This window comes from Chrysoperla carnea, chromosome 2 (genome assembly GCF_905475395.1).
Source record: "Chrysoperla carnea chromosome 2, inChrCarn1.1, whole genome shotgun sequence".
Classification (NCBI taxonomy): Eukaryota; Metazoa; Arthropoda; class Insecta; order Neuroptera; family Chrysopidae; genus Chrysoperla; species Chrysoperla carnea.
Genome location: NC_058338.1, coordinates 92,039,830 through 92,052,228, shown reverse-complemented (window position 1 = coordinate 92,052,228; position 12,399 = coordinate 92,039,830). Strand labels below are relative to the sequence as shown.

General features: G+C 29.4%; 1 non-coding gene across 1 annotated transcript; it reads right to left on the bottom strand.

The window, feature by feature from the left end:
* Positions 1 to 11,578: 11,578 nt before the first annotated feature.
* Positions 11,579 to 11,740, bottom strand: LOC123294353. The gene has a single exon (XR_006535099.1). It is a non-coding gene; the product is annotated as a U1 spliceosomal RNA (small nuclear RNA).
* Positions 11,741 to 12,399: the final 659 nt, after the last annotated feature.

Here is a 12,399-nt window from a genome sequence, read left to right as displayed (position 1 = left end):
AATATATACCATACTCTCTAAAAACGAAATAGTGAATAGTTTAACAAATCACTATTTTGTAGTGACTATTCACTATTTGCTAGTGAGAAGGATACCACTATTTGAAATAGTGATATACTTCTCACTAAAAAATAGTGAATAGTCACCATTTTCACTATTTCAACCTTTAGAGAGTAGTATTGGAAATGTTGATGCCTAAAGATTTAGAGAAAATCACTTATAGAAGAAATAACACAAAAATAGCATTTATTTCATCACTTTAAATGTATCTTATGGAATAACGAGTGTTACATGTTAGAATTTTCTTTAAAAATAAATATTTTAAATGATTTTAACAAATGAGTATTAGTTTTCCAAATTAATCTTAAGAAAATTAGATTTGTTACAAAATAAAGCATACCTTTAAAAAACACTTCAGTAAAGATTTGTATATAACGTAAGGGATACACTATTTTAAAAATGTTCCTCAGAAAACGTGATATTTATCTTCCGACTTCTCGCAATATCAATACATAGTATAAAACAAAGTAGCTTTCTCTGTCCCTATGTCCCTATGTCCCTTTGTATGCTTAAATCTTTGAAACTACGCAACGGATTTTGATGATGATTTTTTTAATAGATAGAGTGATTCAAGAGGAAGGTTTTAATGTATAATACATGCATATTATAGTAGAGTAAGGGGTTGAAATAGGGGTTGAAAGGGAAATGCTTCAAAAACTAAAAAAGTTGTGCATCGATTAAGCTCAAATATTGACACGATATACTACTTTTAACCTTCGGAGGGTAGAAAGGTGTAGCGAGAAAGTGGGAAGGAATTATCGAATATTTACAAATATACCTAAGTGGGGTATCAAATAAAAGAGCATGACGTGTACATTACAAAACTTTTATCCCACGCAAGGAAATATGGAGGGAGGGGAGCAAGTGGGGATGTTGCCCAACAAAGCGGGTAGTTCACAGCTATAGACCAAGATCCCGGTGCCCCCAGACGTTACTTATTTTCTCATAAGAAATATAAATGGGATAAAGTAGTGTTAGTACGAACTTTGAGTGTGTGCATACCTGCTACCTTGGGTCGACGGCCAATTCATAGGTACCAGGTGCTAAAGGTAGATAAATACAGTACTGATTTTTCTCAAATTCTCAGTGCTGATTTTTACATATGTTTTAGATATTTTTGTTAATAATCAATAATCATTATTGCCAGACACTTTCCATCGGCGCTTACCCTTACCAGACGCTTTAAAGCTTCAAAAAAAAAAAAACATATTCTTACTTATAATCTCACTCTTGATTTTTATATATGATACTCAGGGAACTATTTGAACACCCCTGGTCAGCAGCCAGACCAATTGGAGGGGTCAAACATCCCCCCAGACACACATAAAGTGTCGCTAAAATTCTGCTCTGTTCGATATAATCAAGAGAGATTAAAGATTCGTTACATGCAAAATGGAATCGAACCTGAAGATTACAAGGTATTTTAAAGTGATCTGGGTTGAGAAAATTTTATGAATAATAAATATGAGTTTCTTTAACCTATGTTTTACATCTTATCATCGAGTAAAATTGAATACTACTATTTAAAAAATTCATGTTTATTAAATCTTAAAATTATACAAAGCTATACATGTCATTTTACAATTCAGCGTGATCTTTACTGTCATCATCGTCTAAGTTTGATAAGTCATCATCAACCCAATGTTGGCATTGACTATCTTCATTATCATCCTTATTACTTTCATTTTCTGTAACAAAAATAACATAATTAAGAATCAAAGACTTACACGGTTATATCAATTATTCAAAGTTAAAGTATAATACCTGATTCTTCTTGAAGCGATTCATTGACAAAGCTCGGCAATTGGTCCCCATCAAACCAGTTAAAATGATATTTATTATCTTCCAACGTCCACCCATTATTGTCAGGACTAAAAATACTAATTTTCTTCATATGAACATTCTTCCAGAGACTAGTGATATAATTAGCTCGTCGAAACTGTTGTAAAAGCTCACTTTTGCATGGTGGTAAGTTACTAGCATCAAAGTTTTTCACATTTTTTCGATTGAACTCTTCATTTACGTCACAAACCATATAAGTGTTGATGAAGAGTTGGAGTCGGGCAGCATCTACGTCAATTATTCCGGCCACGTTGTACAGTTCACAAATAAATTTTTGTATAGTGTTAAACACATTTTGCTCCAGTTCTAAGTCACTGAATAAGTCTACTTTGCCGAGTTTCATAAATGCTATCTGGTACTCTGCTTTTTTTTTCAATACATTAAATTCACATCGGAATTCTCACAAAACACACACTTTAATAATTCTGCCATTATATTTTTTAGAATACTATAAATAGTTTTTCTATTTCAACACGTTGTAAATAAAATCACAGATGCACTGAATCGAGTAGCACGGAATAGAGTAGCCTAGAGACGACAATAAGTATAAGAAAGATTTCCATAAATAGATATCTCTCTCACACTCAAGCGTACAAATAATGCCCTCGCGCTTATACACATAGCGACACTTTATGTGTGTCTGGGGGGATGTTTGACCCCTCCAATTGGTCTGGCTGCTGACCAGGGGTGTTCAAATAGTTCCCTGAGTATCATATATAAAAATCAAGAGTGAGATTATAAGTAAGAATATGTTTTTTTTTTGAAGCTTTAAAGCGTCTGGTAAGGGTAAGCGCCGATGGAAAGTGTCTGGCAATAATGATTATTGATTATTAACAAAAATATCTAAAACATATGTAAAAATCAGCACTGAGAATTTGAGAAAAATCAGTACTGTATTTATCTACCTTTAGCACCTGGTACCTATGAATTGGCCGTCGACCCAAGGTAGCAGGTATGCACACACTCAAAGTTCGTACTAACACTACTTTATCCCATTTATATTTCTTATGAGAAAATAAGTAACGTCTGGGGGCACCGGGATCTTACTCTACTAGTTGTATATAACTTGAGCTAATCAATTTTAATTTGAATTGAGTTATCTTGATCAGTTTTGTAGATTATTTTACTTTGAGACACTAAAATTTGTACTCAATTCTGGTTTATTTTAAGTTTAAAAATTTTTGTCAAAGGGTTTGTTTCGCGTTTCATTTTCAGCGGTTTTTTTTTTTTAAAGATGTGTAGTTTCCGTTCTTAGATATTTTTCCCAACAGACACTTTGTTCAAATCAGATTGGTAAAGTTTTTTTTAAATTTTTACTTATCACTAGTTTTTTTGTAGGTTTAGGAATTTTTGTCGAGGAGTGTAGTCTCCGGTCTAAGAAGTTTTTCGAACACTTTGTTCAAATGTACAAATATCGTGCTATATAATCTAAATGAGTGATTTAAATGGTAAACATGACACTGTTTGGAAAAACAATACTTACTCTAAATATATATCTACCTATATATATTTATTAATAATCCTTTAGCAAGGTTAAATTCCAATCATGTATCCGGAGCAATATTGTAATAGCATGCAAAACTATTTACAAAATAATAATAAAAATAAATAAACTAATTATTTCTTTAGACTGATTTTTATATAAAACATTCAATCGGATGTTGATAATTTGATTTATAAGACTACTAGCGAATATCCTTCCGCTTTGTTGGGAAATTTCAACTCTAAAAACAAAGACTACTGTGTTATACTTATAACCCTCATTTTGCTTGACTTCACTTATCCTACCAAAAAAAAATCGGAACTACCGGATTTGATGCAGACTACCCCGTACTTTCAAACGACAAGGTTACTGTATTAATTTTAATTGTTCTCAATCTTTCGTATTTCGGAAAAATCCATATTTAAATAATTATTTGCGAGGCATACTTGCTTATGTATATTTTCCGCCCTTTAATGTTAAAATTTAAAGGCTGTATAAAACTATATACGCATATCGATTGAAATTTTACGTTCTACAACTTTTGCCAAGAATTTTTTTCTTAAAATTGATAGTTTTGGAGAAAACGCGGAAAATTTTAGGAAGTATCGACTTTGCCGAAAGTTTGAAAGGTTGGGAAAAAAAATATACAGATCGGTTGGAATTTTTCCGTTTGTCTATCCGTCAATACGATAACTTAAGAAAACGCAAAGAAAGTTGAAAGGTAAAATTTGTATGGCTTGCTTTGGTGCTTAGGACGTAAAAAGTGAGTTTGAGTTCGTAAATGAACAACATTAGTGGTAAATTGGGCCTTAGATCCATAGAACCCATCTTGTAAACGTTAGAGATAGAACAAAAGTTTAAATGTAAAAATCGTTTCTTATAAAAAAAATAAACAACTTTTTCTTGAAACATTTTTTCGTATACATCACTGTTTACTCATGAAGGCGTAAATTAGGGCAAAACTTTGGTGTTCATTTTCTCCAAAACTACAAGAGATAGAGGGATAAGCAAATTTGCAGGTAGCTTTAACTAGTAGTCGGTCTTGTGAAACATTCTCGAAAAATTATAAAAAGTACTTAGAATTTTTCGAAAATCAAATCCGCCATAATTTTGATGGTTTTTTAAACTCTTCTAATTTATAATTTCGAAAATCAAATCCGCCATAATTTAGTTGGTTTTTTAAACTCTTCTAATTTATAATTTCGAAAATCAAATCCGCCATAATTTAGTTGGTTTTTTAAACTCTTCTAATTTATAAAAAAATAATGCAAGCACTGACATAAAACACTTTCTATACAGGTTATTTCAACAGTTAACTCAGTCAATTGTTTGTTTTAACTTTCTGTAAATTGCAGTTATTCCTTAAATTTTCTTATTATCGCTTATAAGACTATCAAAATTTATTATATTAATATTGCCCTAATTCTGTAAAGCATGCTTGAATATATAAATTTTCATTCGATATTTTCTAATAAAACTTTAACGAAAACCAATAAATTATTGATATGTATGCCAATGTCAATAATTTTCATTTTTTTTATGTTTTACCAATAACTCGAATAAAGTAATATTCGAGGGAAGCGTGACTATTTCATATTCCAATACAATATAAATAAAATAAAAAATAATTTATATATGCTCGTAAAAATTGTATCTAAAATAGTAATAATATATTTTATTCAAAAATCTTTATCACAAACAAGTATTGTAAAAATTATTTAAAAAAATTATCAGTTTATTTAGGTAAATTTTTTATTTTATTTTTAAAATTTTAAAAAATAAATGTTATCATAATAAAATCTAATAATATGTCTTTCAATCACGAATCATTGTTATTGAAATAATTCTTTTTTTTTTAAACACTCGACATTTACATGAAATTGGTGGTTTTATCAAAAGTCAACTCCGAAAATATACGCCAGTAAAATCTTACAAAAAAAAAAAAAACAACTAAAATCGCAAAACGAGATTTAAAACTGCTTTTTTGGTATATTGTTAATTTGAACCCCTTAGAGGAGTTTTGGAAACTTCGTTTTGCAAGAAAAAAAGTTGTGCTGCTTGCGTTATCGATAAAAAACTGCAAAAAACTGCAAAAATCGAAAAAAAATTGAGAATTACAATAATTTGGCTATTTTTTTCTCTAAATCCTGAATTATTGTCTTAAAATCCCGATTATATTCTGGCTATGCTTGTCTCTATAGATAATTTAACGGATTGTTTAAATCATTCTATCCAAACCAATTGCTATATTTTATGTTTCCCTATAAATGTTTGTTTGTTTGTTTGTAACCCTTTCACGCAAAAACTACCGAATGGATTTCAATGAAACTGTAGAACAATATAGCTCATACATCAGAATAACACATGAGCTATAATTTATAAAGATATATTTAAAAATATATATATTTTAGACGTGTAAAACAATCTCTTCGAGTGTTATGGAAGGGGGATAAGTGAGATCAAGAGAGCTAGAGACTATAAAGCGGTGGTTGTTACTTTTAAGCCCAGTGAAGCGGGCGAATATCAAGCTAGTTTTTAATAATTTTGTTTTTTAAACTCTTCTAATTTATAAAAATAATGCAGTTACCTACTGACATTTAACAATATCTATACAGGGTATTTAAACAATTAACTCAGTCAATGGTTTGTATTCACTTGTTTCAATTTTTTCATAAAAAAACGAGAAAATCTTTTTTTTTGGTCACTTATCTTTCAAAAATATTTCGACATCGATAAAACTTTTCTTTATATTCTCCATTTGATGGTTCATGTTTTGGTTATAAATCGTTAGTTACTATCCTATCATCATATTATAAAAATCTACTTTAGTTGAAGGTACAATAATATTTATGTCAGAGTGATTTGTGAAAATGTTCAATACATTTACTTGTATAGGTTAAGTATATTATGGTGTTCAAATATAGATAAGAAATTTTCATGTTAAACAACAATTTTTCCTATAAATAGAGGCTGATACACTAATAAAACTATAATTTATGTAACGTAAATACATTTATATATCCATATTACCTAGATTTTGCAAATGTTAATGTTTTTTAACATGTTTTGAAACTCTTCAGGATACACAATATATTACAAGAGTTTTTACACTTTGGAAAAAGTGATCGTTGAAATTCGTCCTAATTCCCTTGGTAGAATTAGACAAGGTATGCCCGATAGAGGACGAGTTTTGGTTCAATTCGCGCATGTACCCAGTCGACGCCATCTTAGCTTGTTCCCGCTTCCTGATTCAAATGTTGTAAGAAACGTGAATACGTTTGTGTGAAAAATAGTTCCTTAAAATGAATGAATAATTAATGATTAACGAACTTTTCCGCCTCAGTTTTTTTCAATCTTTTATCAGACAATTTGACATTTAAAATATGTAAACAAAACATAGGCCAACTTGACACGTAAGTAGATTGACATGTAGAGTGCCTGCAAAAGTTGACATGTAGAGTGCCTGCAAAAAGATTCTTAAACTAGAACAAATTTGCAATTTTCTTATATGTAATTATTTCGGGGTTTTCTTTCGCTAAGGGCTCGCTTTCGACTTATAAACTAATAGTAGGCCGGAAAAATTATAAAACTTAACACTTACAATCGTGCTAGCTTCGTTCTTATTTCATAAAACGTATTTTTATGTGCATATAACATTAAAATATAGATAAATCGGTGCATACCTTTAAAATGAGTATCTTAAAGTACAAAAATATTATTAATTGGCCAATCTACGGCCGTGCCAAACCAAGCGGTTTGCACCGACCTTATGCAATATCATTTTTGTTTACAATTTTAACCATATCTCCGGTTCTACTGGTCGTATCAAGACGACTAAAAAGGAAATATTTGGTTTTTCATGTAAACAAAAAATTGGTTGGTACGAAATTTTTTTGCTTTATTTCGAATAGCTTAGGAGCCGAATAAACAATTAATTTGTTTATAACAAATTTTCCCCCATTCTGAGCGATGAGCAAGCTGAAAAATCGGATTAAATGCAATATGGCGGTGACTGGGTATCGTGCGAGAGAGTGAGAGAATGTCCTCATCCTACTCCTATCTGCGTAAGAGCATACCTTGTCTAGTTCTACCATGCTAATTCCTATAGATACCCAATATTTGTATTTACAAGTTAAAATAAACAATTGGGATTTTGAAATAAATTTTTTGACAAAAATGGAAAGATAACAAAGTTACAGACAGTTTTAAAAGAACTTTTCAAAACAAAAACGAAAGCGCCCGACAAAAAAAATGTTCGTAAAAGATCGTGAACGTCATAATGTTAATTAATAATTGTATACAGTGTTATTCAATTAACATTATTACGTCACAACGATCTTTTACGAACATTTTTTTTTGTCGGGCATTTTCGTTTCTCTTTTGAAAAGTTCTTTTAAAACTGTGCCTGTAACTTTAAAATTATCATGAAAAAATAAAAAATAAAAACAATTTTGATATAAAACTTGTATATGATTATTCCATTTTTTCAAAAAAAAAATTTTGGTTTAAAATCCCAATTACAATTACTTTTCATAAATATCACAATTTTAATACCCAAGAATACATAATGTTATAATAGCTAACATTAAATTAAAAGTTTTTCAAAAAATTTCATAATAATTTTTGATAAAATCAAAAAATTATTATTTTAGTTTATAATTGAAAAGTTAAATAGCAAGGAGGACAATTAAATTTTCAAGGTTATCTAAAAAACTTTAATTAAAAGTTTTTGCAGAAAAAACATATACGTAAGAGTTTTTTTTATAGCGGCCTAACGATTTAGTCACCAAGAAAAGTTTAATTATTAATATTAATAATAAAAATATTTCTTAGTGTTGTGTAACATTCAATTAAAAAAAAAAAAAAAGAAAAAGATTATTAATCTGGATTTTAATTTAACTTTAACCTAGATCGAAGATTTAAATAGGTATGTCATTTAAATTGTAGTTTAACACGAATTACATACATACCACTTAAATGATATTGTAAGTACTACATAATTATTGTAGGAAATAAAGTCGGAAAAAGGTCGTAAGGTTGCAGTTCTATGGAACAACATGACTATCTATGGGATCCGACTCAAAAAGTTCGTATGAGTATATAGAACAAAGTCATATTAATTAAAAAGTGTGCTTTTACTGTTCGCTCAAGCTAATTCTGCTTAAATCACTTGCTTAAATCATGAAATTTGAGTAAACAGTCATCTAAGCATTTTTTGTCTCATGACATTTTTTCCTAAAACTCACTGTTTTTGAGATACAAGTGATTGAAAAAAAAAAAACAAAACCTTTTTTTTAATATTGATGAAAATTTGGTATTGTTGAAATTAACGACTATTGTATAGTTACGATCAAATATTAGACTTCAAACTTGTTGTATCTTTTATTTTGGATGATTTTAAACAATTTTTGTCGCCTGACTCTTTTTTTCTCTACTCACCGTTTTTAAAATATAACCGTTAAAAACAAAAAGTCGATTTTTAAGCTAAAATTTTGTCACCAATAAAATTGATTATTCTAAGAACTTTTTGTGCCTTATCATTTTTCAACTTACTTAACCGTTTCCGCGCTATTTCGAGATTTAAGCACCTTACGCTTTTTTTTAACACGACAAGACACAAAAAGTTCTTAGAATAGTCCAAAATAAAAATTTCAGCCGTTTTTAAATCAAATAGTTGATTACAATCATACGATAATCGTCAATTTTGTATGTGGTTGAAGTTTGGAACGTTCCTGGAACGAATTTTATTTTGCTTTTTTTGGGGCTTTTCCTGGAGTAATAAGTTATAAAATGATGAAGAAATAAAAATTAAATAGAATTACTACTCGAAAAAACATGGAAGCTTCGAAAAACTCGAAATTGCGGCTCTATTGAAAAATTTCACCGACGAATGTAAAACGTTGCATTGAATTTAAAATATCTATTAAAACATTCGAAACCGTACAAAAATATGAATTGCAAACAATTTCGGCCCGGAAAAAAGTGCCATATTCGAAAAACATGAAATTTTCGAAGTAAAATAACTTTAAATTGCCGTGGGTCGGTCTATAAACGTTAGAACCATTTTATATTTAAACAGCATTGTAAAAGTACTTCAGAAACAGCGAAGTTAGGGTTATAATCGCCAAAATCTGAAAAAAAGCTGAAACTTTTACGGGTTTTTTCGATTTTTGATAAAGTTGCGTTCGTCGCTTAAGGTCACATACTTTGATTATTCATTGGGACAACATCATACACAAGTTTTATTAAAATCACAAGTACCGAATTTGACTGTAAAGTATAAAGTTACTGTAATATTTATAACGCTTATTCGCTCCGTGCGTGAGTTTCGTTTCCATGGTAACGATACACTACTTTAATTATAGAATTGTATGGATGCATATATAATTGTATGGATTGCATTTAAGACTTACATTGAAAATTTAATATTATTGTCTCACAAATTTAAATAAATAATTATGAAAATTTACATTTGAAAAATAATATTTGTGCAATTTGATTTCTTATTTTCACAATTTTTAATGCATTAAGTTTAATTAATTCGTGTTTTTCAATAATTTTAATTTGACATTTCTATAACATTAACATGTAAAGAAGTTTTCACTGGAAGCGCTGGCATCGATTTTATTGTCCCTACCATGACTACACACACAACGAATATGCTTCACTCAGCATTGCCCCCGGCCCCATATTGGAATGTAGTATATCAATACTTGATGAATGTACTACCATTTGAAACTATATTTCATTGTTGTACTCGCTAGACATGAATTTTTACAGTGGGCTCTCGGACTGTTATATTATTCAGATATTCGATAGGTAATATAGAAATTAAATTAATTATATTGCGTGCGAATTTTCCAAAGTGTTATTCAACACACTAATACAAAAATAATATATGCATAACTTAGATACTATAGTTTAAACCAATATAGCGTGTATTTAATAATATATATTTATACATATAATATTAGTTAATAAATATAGTGTTTGTTGTTTGCTCTTTTAACATTTATAATACTATTAAAAGAACAATTTTAAGATATTTATATGTTCAATTTCATTTAAACATATATTGTGGCTTTAGAAAATTGATTGAAAAGTAATTAGTGTGCCAAGAGCGTCAAGATAAAACTAGTTTTTATTTAAAAAATAAAAATAGGTCAAATGCTTATGTATCTAACAAAGTCTAAATTTTAGTCCATCACTTGAGGATGATGGTTTGATGATGGATAAAAATGGATTGATTCACTCTGTTATTATTTTATTTTTAACCGAGTTCAATCAAAAAAGAAGGAGGTTATCAATTCGACTGTATTTTTTTAATGTGTGTTACCTCAGAACTTTCGACTGGGTGAACCGATTTTGATGATTCTTTATCTATTTGGAAGCTGATGCTTTCCGTGTTATCCCATTTGGGCCAGTTCTGACAACGGCATCCATGAGAAAACCATAAAAGTCTTAAATTTGCATAAAGTATGCACGACAAGAGGACGAATAACTCACGGCAACCGATTTCGATGATTTTTTTTAAGTGACAAATTAGTTAGTGTACTTCCAATTCACTAAAAATCACAAAATAAAAATAAAAAAACTTTTAACAAAAAGAAAACCGAATTAAAAATAAAAAAATAACGATAATATAATGTAGTTAAAATTATTGTTATTTTTGGAGTCGGTGTCAGCCAAGGAAATAATTTCGACAGAACAGTATGCTACATTAGCTTGGTGACACCGACTCCAAAAATAACAATAATTTTAACTACATTATATTATCGTTATTTTTTTACTTTTAAGTGCATATTAATTCGTTTTGGAAAAGTTTTTCTTTTGAAGTCGGTTTTCTTTATGTTAAAAGTTTTTTTTAATTGAATTTGGTTTTACAAAATTGGTGGAAGCGCTGTTGTGATTACATTATTTTGAGAAAATATAAATAAGCCTTTAAGTTGAACGATAGCTGACTCAGAATCTTACCAATTGAAATATTATTTTATGTAAAAAATAAATGTATCAAAAGTAACGAGTATAACGTGTAACGAAACGATATACTAGGTAACAGAATGCTAAATTAACGAATATTTATTACGATTACTAACACTTTAAACAATTAAATTACGGGTCCCCGCTACTTCTCGTTACATGTACAGACGTAGAATAGAAAATGTTATAATATATTTTTGATTAACAATAAGACCGGGATAGCGCGAACGCAGTCCCGACTACCAAAAATTACGCGCCCGAGTTATCCACATTAGGGATAATCGCAAGGGTCAGCCTAACCGTAGTGCAATGGAAAAGCCTCGCCCTGGGGGAACCGCCTTGTTGATCACGGTAACCCCTACGCCAGGTAAGTATGATTTCTACAACAAAATTTGACTATTTATATTACGAACTTCTACAAACTGGTTGTGAGAGAAGCAACAATTTTATTCAAATTCAAAGAGAAATAGAAAATATTTCAATATAGCTATCACTGTTTAGATTGTATAAAACTAGTTATTACAATATTAAAATACGCACATGCCATTTATTAAACAAGGACCGTTCTAGCGTACTTATCTTATATCCAATATGTCGATCTTTATTTACTAAATGTTTGTGTGTTACTGTCTATATATGTATTTAATATTTGTTTAGCTATCTTAGTTTAGAACATTTATTTTGGTATTTAGTGTTCTCTTATTAATAAATTTTAAATGTTTTGATCTACTATCTTTTTTTAATAATATTATATTATCATTTACTGTTCTCTTATTATTATATTCGTTGCTTTCTTATGAAATCTTCTCATAGAGATATGATTGTATTATCTTTATGGAAATTCTATACACACTACCACGATGGAATTATTATTAAAAATTTATAACAAAAATAAACGTGATTACAACTAATGTCCTGATGCCCATCGTTTCCCATTATCATAAAAGTTCCCTTCTAGAAATAATAATCTTTAGGTACCCTGATAATAAACAAAAATAATTCATTTCTCACAACTGTAAGAAGTTCTTATCATA